A 13,388-nucleotide genomic window follows, 5' to 3' on the forward strand; every position below is an offset into this window, starting at 1 on the left:
TTTAAGTTATTGATAACAACATGCTTGGTTAAAAACAATGTGCTTTATAAAGTGCCATACTCTTTCTAATAAATACCAATTGGGCAACGATTACGTTACGGCCTTGCTTTCTACTAAATATGTTACAACACCGCCAAAATTAACAGAACAGTCAGTACACAGTGTATAATGATGCTGTGTTGATCACAAGTGTAACACAGTGAAAATTACTGCTATTATATATGTATATATATATATATATAACTTATGCCTGTTATTTTATGTCTAAATCAGATCATTTGAATGAAGAAAGTTTTAGGACAACAGTTGTCTAAAAGGATCAAAATTTTTCATTTGTTGTGAAAGGAAAAAGGTCAAGGCCACCTTTGCAGATGTACGCGCTGGTAACGACTGCGGGATTGAGGAGGATAATGTAAAAGCGCTGTGAATGAAATAAAGCTGTTGTCAATGGTGTAATATGGTATTGATATTAATTGGGCGGAGGGATGTGAAAGTAAGGGTCGTTGATCAAACCTTCGGTATTACCATGGATACAGAATATCCATGGCCACGTTTTTGCGCTGGGAAGGATAGAATACATGATGATAAATGACAAGACAAGGACGTCCATTTGAGCATTTTCCATATCAAGGCAGTCATAACAAATATGCTAAACGGTCTGAAAGTCTTATCGATGCGCTTTAACGAAATCACTAATGGTACTTGAGGTCTTCAGCATGTCTGTCCTAATGTTTCAACAGGAAGTGGTTTTACACTTCGATAAAATATTTTTAATAGACATTTTTGGTGTATGAAGTGCCAAACAATAACAATGTTTGAAATCCATTAGGTATATGATGGGTTTTTTTGTTGTTGCAAAATCTAGGTGCTGTGAGAGGGTTGTACGAGATTCTAGTAGCACTAGGAGGGACGTAATGATAGATATATAGCTACATACAAGTTCGCATGTCTTATGTAAACAAAAAAAATTATAATGGGATTTTCATATGTTCTTGTCGATGAAGATTTCGGGTTTTTGTTATTCGTGCACTTAACGGACCTTAGATGAACTGGTAGTTATGGTAACAGAAAGTCATACTGAAGCAAGTGTCAATCACAGTAATATATATAGCATATGATACACTTTGGCGCCAGATTTTGTCACGTGTCCATTTACATGTACATTTTAGGCTGCAGCATCAAACATCTATACACCACTGGAAAAAAAATATGATTCAATCATATTTGTCAGAGAATTGACCGAATTGATGATTGCTGTTATTGTATCGTTCATTATTGCCTTGCCTTCGGCATCGGAGACACACAACAGTCAAAACTACTAACTAATCACATTATTGGCTGAGCTTATTATGATTTTGTATTAAAAAGCATTTTCTGTTAATTGGAATGGCCAACAAGACCTGTTTCGGTGGCTATCTTAACTTCGGCGGATATACTGACCGTCACACGATACAAAATTGAAATAAATTATTGTTCCATAGACTATATATGCTTTCGGATTAAGTTTTTTTTAACACAAACTCAAACGATTGGATATTAATGTCATATTTATATTATATGATCACCGCTTTATAATATATGACTCACATTTACAGACCACCTATGTAGCTATTATGTAGAACATATGAAATAAGAAAAAGAGGAAACTATCAACCGTCCTACAATTAGGACAATTTTAATATGTATGACAGCTGTAATTGGTAAGTGTTACCTTTGTACAGTGTTTTCAGTACATTAAAAGATATATCGACAATAAACGCATTTGAAAACAAATAAATTATATTTACACACTACATTTTCTCACATTACATCTGAGGTCAGATCAGCATAATGCAAACATTTTAAATATTTATAGAAGGAAGGTTAGCGGGATATCAACGTTCAGAATAGTAATGTAATGCCTCAATAAAGCACTGTATTCAAAGCTTTAGCTATTGTTAACATTTGTAATTCAGTCGTTTAAGTAAATTATAATAAAACGTTATTGTAATTGAGTACAGTCAATGTCAATTGATATAGTAACATGTGCATTACACTCTCCAGTAAATCTACTGTGTCGTACCGGTGATCAATGAAGCGTGAAATTTAATTAGGCTTTTGTTTTACAGATCCTCCCACTTTGAAGACACATCAAACGCACACAGCTGTAGAAGTATGCTGACTATAATGAAATGTGTGTCACTTGACGTTCGCTCAAGTTTAAAATCGATACCTTAGCTGTGCGTAATGGGCTTTTCTACGTTCACCGCTGGTTGCTCGCCCCGCTCACACGAAAGCCAAGCACCGCGGTGGCATATATTACGCCGACTACATTCAAGTAATGCAAAACAGTATTAAATATTATCAGATTAATAAGTTTGGTTATACGCCGACATCATACCCCGCCAGTTTGCTGATTCATCTAGTTTGATAAAACCGGCTATGCTGAAGGAAAACGACACTTAGGTCTCTGAATTATTCAGCAGGAATCATTCGCCATTTTAGAGCTGGTATGATCCTTAGGATTCTTTCCGTACACCATTTTAATGTTCACAAGATCCAGGGGATCAACTATGTAATAACAGTATAATTGTTCTTACTTATGTACACTTCAGCGTCCCTTCTGAATCTATCATTCACAAAATGTGTCTGTCTCGAGTATATATGAAATATCACGATTTGCCTGCAGCGTTCAGCTGCATGCAAAACGGAGGCAGATTGTCTCCTAAATATGGGAGAAATCACAATTTTATCAATGAATTTTTGGCTTAATTATATCATGCTATTTATGAAAAGATTGGATACACTTTTACATAGCAAACAATGTGACTTCAATGAATACTAACTAAATCTTACCATGGACTACCTGTCTGTACCATTGCTCAGCTATGACACGGAAGATGATACTATGTTGAGGTTAATATTATGGAACATTGGGACGATAATTTACTTTTTTTCAAATGATGAAACTATAAGGTAGCGGAAAGAAAATAAATGTTATATCTAAAGCAAATTAACAGAAAGCCTCGATACAGAGCAGTACAGACCATTATAACAGAAGGACTAAATGTTCTTACGTCAGAGTCTACAACAACATACTAAAGAATGACCTAATGACAAGACGCGAAATACTCAACAGCCGTTTGTGGCAAAGAAGCAGCCACAGAATTTAACAGCTTCATTTTGTGTATCCGATATTATAAGTTAGTGACATAGTTCCGCGCGTTTCTGACGATAAATTAAATACAGATTAAGCTTCTTCTTGGGGAATGGTACATGCAAGTAAATGTATCTAAAGACTGAAAAAAGAGTGAATGAAAACAAAACCAATTCTTTGGTTGTTTGATCGTAAAAGTACTGATGATAAGATCTGTTTAGAAAATGTTATGCAAACGGAAGACATTCATACGTTAGTTCCGCTATTCTATACTATAAATATCTTAAACTACTTCAATAAACAACGACCACGGTCCAATTGTCCTTGTAAGTTTGTCGGAGAAGAAACACATAAAGATCCACAAGTTTACTTTGTGTTACTGACAATGATTAAAATCAATATTGCAGTTAAAACCAATATCCCGGTAAGTCAAAGATTCTGTTTTTTAACTGTAATGAGACCTTAGATGCTCTCCTGTGTTTGCAGTGTAGCATTGTGTTGGTATATATATATATTGTACTCCCTCCCTGTATCCTCAATCCGCACCCTTCAACAGTTCTCACGACCTCACCACCGCGAATCGATACCACCCTATATTTAAATGCCTTTGTACATATCCTGAAAGGATTTTAACACAACTGTTTAAGGAATACACAGAAAGATTTCAGAGCGTACATGTTGAGAAGAATGGAGGAATGTTGGCAATACATGCGGGTAAACAAGCGAATACTAGGCTAAACCCACAGCCTGGTTCTGGTCTCATGCTGTGATTAATTCTCACGCTTAACAATTGGATTTAATATTTAACTTTCGTCTATAATATACAAAATTAGTTGAACAAATATGTTTGAAATAGCACACTATATGCATTACATGTGTCGATTTACTTTATATTGTATATCCCTTTCAAAGGTTATTGAAATGTAATAGTTTAATTAATTTGTTTTCAGATAAATTTCGTTAACAATGGTATTATATAGAATGGACACCTTTCAGCCCTTATCACAAGGAAGTGTTCAAAAGCCATGAGATTTGGGTAAACATTACTCTGTGTCAGTATTTCCATTAGTAAATGCACCGACGAAACCAAAATTGTACTATATGGAGTGAAATTTCCCAGCTGTATGCCTAATGAAGATCAAGCAGGTCTAATTTGTGTAAAAGTTCTTAACAATCCAATATCTGCTCAGAGTGCACGTTAATCAACCACTTACACATAACAAATCAATGTACGTGCTACACTGTTTACTTAAGCTTTAGTACGGCCAACGTCAACGAGAGTCGTGCACCAATGTTAGGAAACCCAGCGCGATACCACGAAACATTGCAGAGAACCTATGACAGAAATGATGACGTCATTCAATGACATCAGCAGTACCGACAAAAGAAGCCGTGAAGGTAGCGTCATAAGACCTGACAATATGATCAGTGAAAAGGATAATTTTGTGAAATATGATGTTGTCCAAGACTATCGTAATCATGACAACGGCGAAGTTACAAGGACAATCAATAATTAAAAGTGACCATTCATGGACAAGGCAGGTTACATGCAGTTATATTATATCATCACTGTATGCCATTAAAGTCTATGAAATCCTATGCTCAAACCTTTCCATTTACCCAAATTAGTAACCTTAATATAACGCCTGATGAGCCACGTATCTGTTTACTTTATGTTGTTGTGGCATCTAGGTGTAATGCTTTGTTGTGGAGCGCTCCGGGCATCGTTCTTGTCATACGTGATGTAAACAACTATGTGTATTGTATGGATACACTGTTGAGCAAACTGTTTCTCGCCCAATTGACTCCGACTTTCGGGATGCCTCAGCACCATACCAGTTACTCCTATGACATGTTGCATGGTGAATACAGTTGGTACATGTTCAGATCACTCGACTGACTGGACAGAACATTATGTAAATTATACCTTTCCAAAACCCTAGGCCATCGAAGACTATTTCCTACTCAAAATGTTTTGTCGACATTAAGTTAGCTAAAACTGCTTATCTACGCTCCTTATAATTGAAAAAAAAGAATATATGAATCATTTCGGTAATCAAACAGGATAGCAACGTTCTCATTAATCTAAAAGATGATGGTTCAGCGGTATATATGTATTAGTATATTATGGATTTATTAATATGTATGTTTGGCCTATGTCTGTGGTGTAGGTTTGTGGGAGGAGGGGGAGTAGACGCGCGCGTGCTAGCAGGGCAGACAGACAGACTTACAGACAGATACATACATCTCTCCCAACCGGTCGATAGATATTCAGGACAGACTAGATCTTCTCCTGTTTATCTAATCGCGGATAAAATTGAACGTTCCACGAACACAAATTAAACCTATGGTTTGCACGTAGTGTTAGACACAGACTTGTTTGTGGTGTAATGAGGCAGCTGAGGAGCCTACAAGATGATTCCGGCCGATTACACGCTACATTGATGACCATCAATGTCCATAATGGACCTTTACATCAACATAGGGGCATCACCTACTGCAGACAATTATAACCGGCACCACTTCATTATCGGCACCGTCACATCATGGGCATCATATCATACCGAACGTCATCAGATAGAGGGCATTACATTTAATCGGGCATCATATCATACCGAACGTCATCAGATAGAGGGCATTACATTTAATCGGGCATCATATCATACCGAACGTCATCAGATAGTGGGCATTACATTTAATCGGGCATCAGATCATACCGAAAGTCATCAAATAGTGGGCATTACATTTAATCGGACATTATGTCATACCGAACGTCATCAGATAGAGGGCATTACATTTAATCGGGCATCATATTATACCGAACGTCATCAGATAGTGGGCATTACATGTAATCGGACATCATATCATACCGAACGTCATCAGATAGAGGGCATTACATTTAATCGGACATCATATCATACCGAACGTCATCAGATAGAGGGGCACATTACATTATGGATACCGAACGTCATCAGATAGAGGGCATTACATTTAATCGGGCATCATATTATACCGAACGTCATCAGATAGTGGGCATTACATGTAATCGGACATCATATCATACCGAACGTCATCAGATAGAGGGCATTACATTATCGCATCATATCATACGAACGTCATCAGATAGGGGGCATTACATTTAATCGGACATCATATCATACCGAACGTCATCAGATAGAGGGCATTACATTTAATCGAGCATCATATCATACGAACGTCATCAGATAGAGGGCATTACATTTAATCGGACATCATATCATACCGAACGTCATCAGATAGAGGGCATTACATTTAATCGAGCATCATATCATACCGAACGTCATCAGATAGAGGGCATTACATTTAAATCGAGCATCATATCATACCGAACGTCATCAGATAGAGGGCATTACATTTAATATGACATCATATCATACCGAACGTCATCAATAGTGGGCATTACATTTAATCGGACATCATATCATACCGAACGTCATCAGATAGAGGGCATTACATTAAATCGAGCATCATATCATACCGAACGTCATCAGATAGAGGGCATTACATTTAATCGACATCATATCATACCGAACGTCATCAGATAGAGGGCATTACATTTAATCGAGCATCATATCATACCGAACGTCATCAGATAGTGGGCATTACATTTAATCGGACATCATATCATACCGAACGTCATCAGATAGAGGGCATTACATTTAATCGGGCATCATATCATACCGAACGTCATCAGATAGTGGGCATTACATTTAATCGGACATCATATCATACCGAACGTCATCAGATAGTGGGCATTACATTTAATCGGACATCATATCATACCGAACGTCATCAGATAGAGGGCATTATATTAAATCGAGCATCATATCATACCGAACGTCATCAGATAGTGGGCATTACATTTAATCGGACATCATATCATACCGAACGTCATCAGATAGTGGGCATTACATTTAATCGGACATCATATCATACCGAACGTCATCAGATAGAGGGCATTACATTTAATCGAGCATCATATCATACCGAACGTCATCAGATAGTGGGCATTACATTTAATCGGACATCATATCATACCGAACGTCATCAGATAGAGGGCATTACATTTAATCGAGCATCATATCATACCGAACGTCATCAGATAGAGGGCATTACATTTAATCGGACATCATATCATACCGAACGTCATCAGATAGTGGGCATTACATTTAATCGAGCATCATATCATACCGAACGTGACGTCATCAGATAGAGGGCATTACATTTAATCGGGCATCATATCATACCGAACGTCATCAGATAGAGGACATTACATTTAATCGAGCATCATATCATACCGAACGTCATCAGATAGTGGGCATTACATTTAATCGGACATCATATCATACCGAACGTCATCAGATAGAGGGCATTACATTTAATCGAGCATCATATCATACCGAACGTCATCAGATAGTGGGCATTACATTTAATCGGGCATCATATCATACCGAACGTCATCAGATAGAGGGCATTACATTTAATCGGGCATCATATCATACCGAACGTCATCAAATAGTGGGCATTACATTTAATCGGACATTATGTCATACCGAACGTCATCAGATAGAGGGCATTACATTTAATCGGGCATCATATCATACCGAACGTCATCAGATAGAGGGCATTACATTTAATCGGGCATCATATCATACCGAACGTCATCAGATAGAGGGCATTACATTTAATCGGACATCATATCATACCGAACGTCATCAGATAGAGGGCATTACATTTAATCGGAGCATCATATCATACCGAACGTCATCAGATAGTGGGCATTACATTTAATCGAGCATCATATCATACCGAACGTCATCAGATAGTGGGCATTACATTTAATCGACATCATATATCATACCGAACGTCATCAGATAGTGGGCATTACATTTAATCGACATCATATCATACCGAACGTCATCAGATAGTGGGCATTACATTTAATCGGACATCATATCATACCGAACGTCATCAGATAGAGGGCATTACATTTAATCGGGCATCATATCATACCGAACGTCATCAGATAGTGGGCATTACATTTAATCGGACATCATATCATACCGAACGTCATCACATGGGCATTACATTTAATCGAGTATCATATCATACCGAACGTCATCAGATAGAGGGCATTACATTTAAACGGACATCATATCATACCGAACGTCATCAGATAGAGGGCATTATATTAAATCGAGCATCATATCATACCGAACGTCATCAGATAGAGGGCATTACATTTAATCGAGCATCATATCATACAGAACGTCCTCAGATAGAGGGCATTACATTTAATCGGACATCATATCATACCGAACGTCATCAAATAGGGGTATTACATTTAATCGGACATCATATCATACCGAACGTCATCAATAGTGGGCATTACATTTAATCGGCATCATATCATACCGAACGTCATCAGATAGTGGGCATTACATTTAATCGAGCATCATATATCATACCGAACGTCATCAGATAGAGGGCATTACATTTAATCGAGCATCATATCATACCGAACGTCATCAGATAGTGGGCATTACATTTAATATGACATCATATCATACCGAACGTCATCAAATGGTGGGCATTACATTTAATCGGACATCATATTATACCGAACGTCATCAGATAGTGGGCATTATATTAAATCGAGCATCATATCATACCAAAAGTCATCAGATAGAGGGCATTATATTAAATCGAGCATCATATCATACCGAACGTCATCAGATAGAGGGCATTACATTTAATCGAGCATCATATCATACCGAACGTCATCAGATAGTGGGCATTACATTTAATCGGACATCATATCATACCGAACGTCATCAGATAGTGGGCATTATATTAAATCGAGCATCATATCATACCAAAAGTCATCAGATAGAGGGCATTATATTTAATCGAGCATCATATCATACCGAACGTCATCAGATAGTGGGCATTACATTTAATCGGACATCATATCATACCGAACGTCATCAGATAGTGGGCATTACATTTAATCGGACATCATATCATACCGAACGTCATCAGATAGTGGGCATTACATTTAATCGGACATCATATCATACCGAACGTCATCAGATAGTGGGCATTACATTTAATCGGACATCATATCATACCGAACGTCATCAGATAGTGGGCATTACATTTAATCGGACATCATATCATACCGAACGTCATCAGATAGTGGGCATTACATTTAATCGGACATCATATCATACCGAACGTCATCAGATAGTGGGCATTACATTTAATCGGACATCATATCATACCGAACGTCATCAGATAGTGGGCATTACATTTAATCGGACATCATATCATACCGAACGTCATCAATAGTGCATTACATATAAATACGACGTCATCAGATAGTGGGCATTACATTTAATCGGACATCATATCATACCGAACGTCATCAGATAGTGGGCATTACATTTAATCGGACATCATATCATACCGAACGTCATCAGATAGTGGGCATTACATTTAATCGGACATCATATCATACCGAACGTCATCAGATAGTGGGCATTACATTTAATCGGACATCATATCATACCGAACGTCATCAGATAGTGGGCATTACATTTAATCGGACATCATATCATACCGAACGTCATCAGATAGTGGGCATTACATTTAATCGAGCATCATATCATACCGAACGTCCTCAGATAGTGGGCATTACATTTAATCGGGCATCATATCATACCGAACGTCATCAGATAGTGGGCATTACATTTAATCGGACATCATATCATACCGAACGTCATCAGATAGTGGGCATTACATTTATTATGCCGAACGTCATCAGATAGAGGGCATTATATTAAATCGAGACATCATATCATACCGAACGTCATCAGATAGAGGGCATTACATTTAATCGAGCATCATATCATACCGAACGTCATCAGATAGTGGGCATTACATTTAATCGGACATCATATCATACCGAACGTCATCAGATAGTGGGCATTACATTTAATCGAGCATCATATCATACCGAACGTCATCAGATAGTGGGCATTACATTTAATCGGGCATCATATAATACCGAACGTCATCAAATAGTTGGTATTACATTTAATTGGACATTATGTCATACCAAACGTCATCAGATAGTGGGCATTACATTTAATCGAGCATCATATCATACCGAACGTCATCAGATAGAGGGCATTACATTTAATCGAGCATCATATCATACCGAACGTCATCAGATAGTGGGCATTACATTTAATCGGACATCATATCATACCGAACGTCATCAGATAGAGGGCATTACATTTAATCGAGCATCATATCATACCGAACGTCATCAGATAGAGGGCATTACATTTAATCGAGCATCATATCATACCGAACGTCATCAGATAGTGGGCATTACATTTAATCGGACATCATATCATACCGAGCGTCATCACATGGGCATTACATTTAATCGGACATCATATCATACCGAACGTCATCAGATAGAGGGCATTACATTTAATCTGACATCATATCATACCGAACGTCATCACACCCTAGCTTCATATCATTGAAGATGGTATTTTCTCTCTATTATAAACAGGAAAATTAGTATTTTTCTTCAGATACAAAAGTTACTTAGTTACACCATTACCACCATTGAAAAAATTGAGCTTCTACGTCACGATAAATATATATTAAAAAAAGTTAATTGCGTCCTGACAAAAGTCCATGGCACTATGGTCTACCTTGAATGAAGTACTGATTGCACATCCACCAAATAAAAACTAGATTTAATATTTCATTTTGTGTTAACTAGACATGTAAACGATTAAACATCAAATATTTAAATAATTAGCATCCTTCATGCTATATCGCAGGTGAAGCATATTTACGGACGACATCACAGCTATAACTTCAAACCGGCATGAAAACATCTCTCAATAAAGGATTCATAATAATATTTATGGGCATCATTACCTTACAAGTTTCTACTCAAAACTGGCATTACAGCTTTAGACAAATGCTTTCATTTCAAAAACAATTTAAAATAAGTAAATCATGCTGGCTACGAGCATTTCCGTGGGATTAAAAGTTATGTAATCATCTCATAATTAAAATAGCGTCACAATTTGTACCGTTCCATCTGATTGATTCATTTAAGCAAAGATGTCACTATTTTTTAACTTCATCGGGGTATGAAAGAAATTTTGTTTGCAAACTGTGTGAATCCGCGTACACAAAAGTTTGCAAACAAATTTTATTTCATTACCTGATGAAGTTAAAAATAGTGACATCAATGCTTATAATATGTTTAAACATACGATTCCATTGACTTTCCAATGGATTATTTTTTTTCTAAATCTTTACTCAACAGCGACGTCTTTTGTGACGTTATGATAACGTCGGGTTTCGCGCCTTTCTCGGATTTTTTGCTTCATAGTGTATGAAGTAAAAGTACATGCCCATCAGAAAGTCTGCTTTAACTATGAAAACAAATAAAAAAATAATTATATAACTATAACATCAGTGTGTACTCTCGTCAGAAATATCTTCCAAGTTCATTTAGAATACAATTTGATTGTTTTTTTTTTATTTCTACATAACATAAAAATATATTCATGTTAACCTTTATATAAACAGTATATACTGTACGTAATGTTTTAGGCATTATACGTACTAACGTGTTCTCTAACTGTGAGTACTGACATCACTCATCCCGATAAGTCAGTAGAGGTGTCCTCGTTCGTAGTAGACCTTATTTATAAAAATATACTTTGCTTCAATGTCATACTAAATGCAAACTCCCGGACGGTAATGTTCGGCACATAATGTAATTATGCAGCAGGTGTCGCACTAAATCTACAACAAATTAATATGGAATTTTCCCACGCTTCATGGCCGGATTGTTCATTCAGCAACTGTCTGATTGAACATCTCGGATAGAGGTAAATTATATCCAAAGCAACGTACATGTCAGAATAAACTACTCCATACCGATCTGGTTTGTATCATTGATTTTAATTCTAAAGAGTAATTTACATGATCAAATGAACGCTGACTTATCAGAAACACCTAGTCCTATCTGTCAGTGTGTTTTTTATCAGTTTATGTCTTGTTCATATCAGGTTTATCATGACAAGTATATGGATACAATAACTATCATCAAACTTAGATATACATATGTACGTCGAATTGTCCTCTCTCCAATATTGCATTTACACTAACTTTAAATATTGACCTTTACTATATAACATGTTTTTAAAAAATCATCTGCTTTATTTTAGGTCTTTTAAAATGATTATAACATAAGAGATTTGTTCAACAATGTGTTCTTCCTAAATAATATATTCCAACGAAATTTTAACATTCACACAGAAATTAATGAAAGTTGGTTGAGACAAGAACCTTGATTGCATTCGGAAAAAAAAATCCCCGGATTATTCATTCAAAAGCTTTGAAATGCTTTGACTTTCAAACGCCTACCGAAGCAATATGGCGGATTGAGGTAGCAGACGGAAAATATTTCAGGAAGTTGGCGTTGAACATGTTGTATCTAAGGTTCTATCCTGTTGTTTAATCACCATCTTTTATAATACATAGTCGTTAAGTTGCCAGGGTTATTAACATAAAAATGAATGATTGTAAATTATTTCTTTGTTTTCAGAAGGACCTGACGTTAACGTTGATTGAACGTCATTAAAGTGTACACTATATTGTAGAATCGAACACTCCAAAATATTTAAGACCAATAAATATGATACTTAGATAAGACAAAAGGTGAGATCATATATCTTATATATACCGTTCCTTTCCTGGTTAGGAAAATACACATAAGCCCTAAAATGAGCCCACAAAAATATGTTCCTGTACCGAGTACCTTCTTTCAATGGTTCTATAGTATGATTTCCAATTGCCAAATATTTATGATATAATGCTGACAAATAAAAAGTATGTAACATATTAAAAACTATCTCGTTTTCCACTGGAGCTGTACATACAATGTATATCCCATTGGCGAACGCAATGAATTACATGTACTTTGTCCAGTTCAGTAGTTTTTAAAATTGCGCATTAACTACAAATGTATCAGGGTAATACTTTAAGTGTCATCACTTTCACCACACTGCAGTACCATGGGACCAGGGGTATGATTCTGTCTGATCAGTTATACAATATTACTACTAGTGATAAAGTGGACTAACATTCCTTGGTAGATGTATAAGAT

At 36.5% G+C, this 13,388-nt stretch overlaps 1 protein-coding gene across 7 annotated transcripts in view; it reads right to left on the reverse strand.

The window, feature by feature from the left end:
- LOC138322727 (neuronal acetylcholine receptor subunit alpha-10-like) overlaps positions 1-13,388 on the reverse strand; it is a 134,017-nt gene that overhangs the window by 64,369 nt on the left and 56,260 nt on the right. The gene's annotated exons all lie outside the window — the stretch shown is intronic.

This window comes from Argopecten irradians, chromosome 5 (assembly GCF_041381155.1).
Source record: "Argopecten irradians isolate NY chromosome 5, Ai_NY, whole genome shotgun sequence".
NCBI lineage: Eukaryota > Metazoa > Mollusca > Bivalvia > Pectinida > Pectinidae > Argopecten > Argopecten irradians.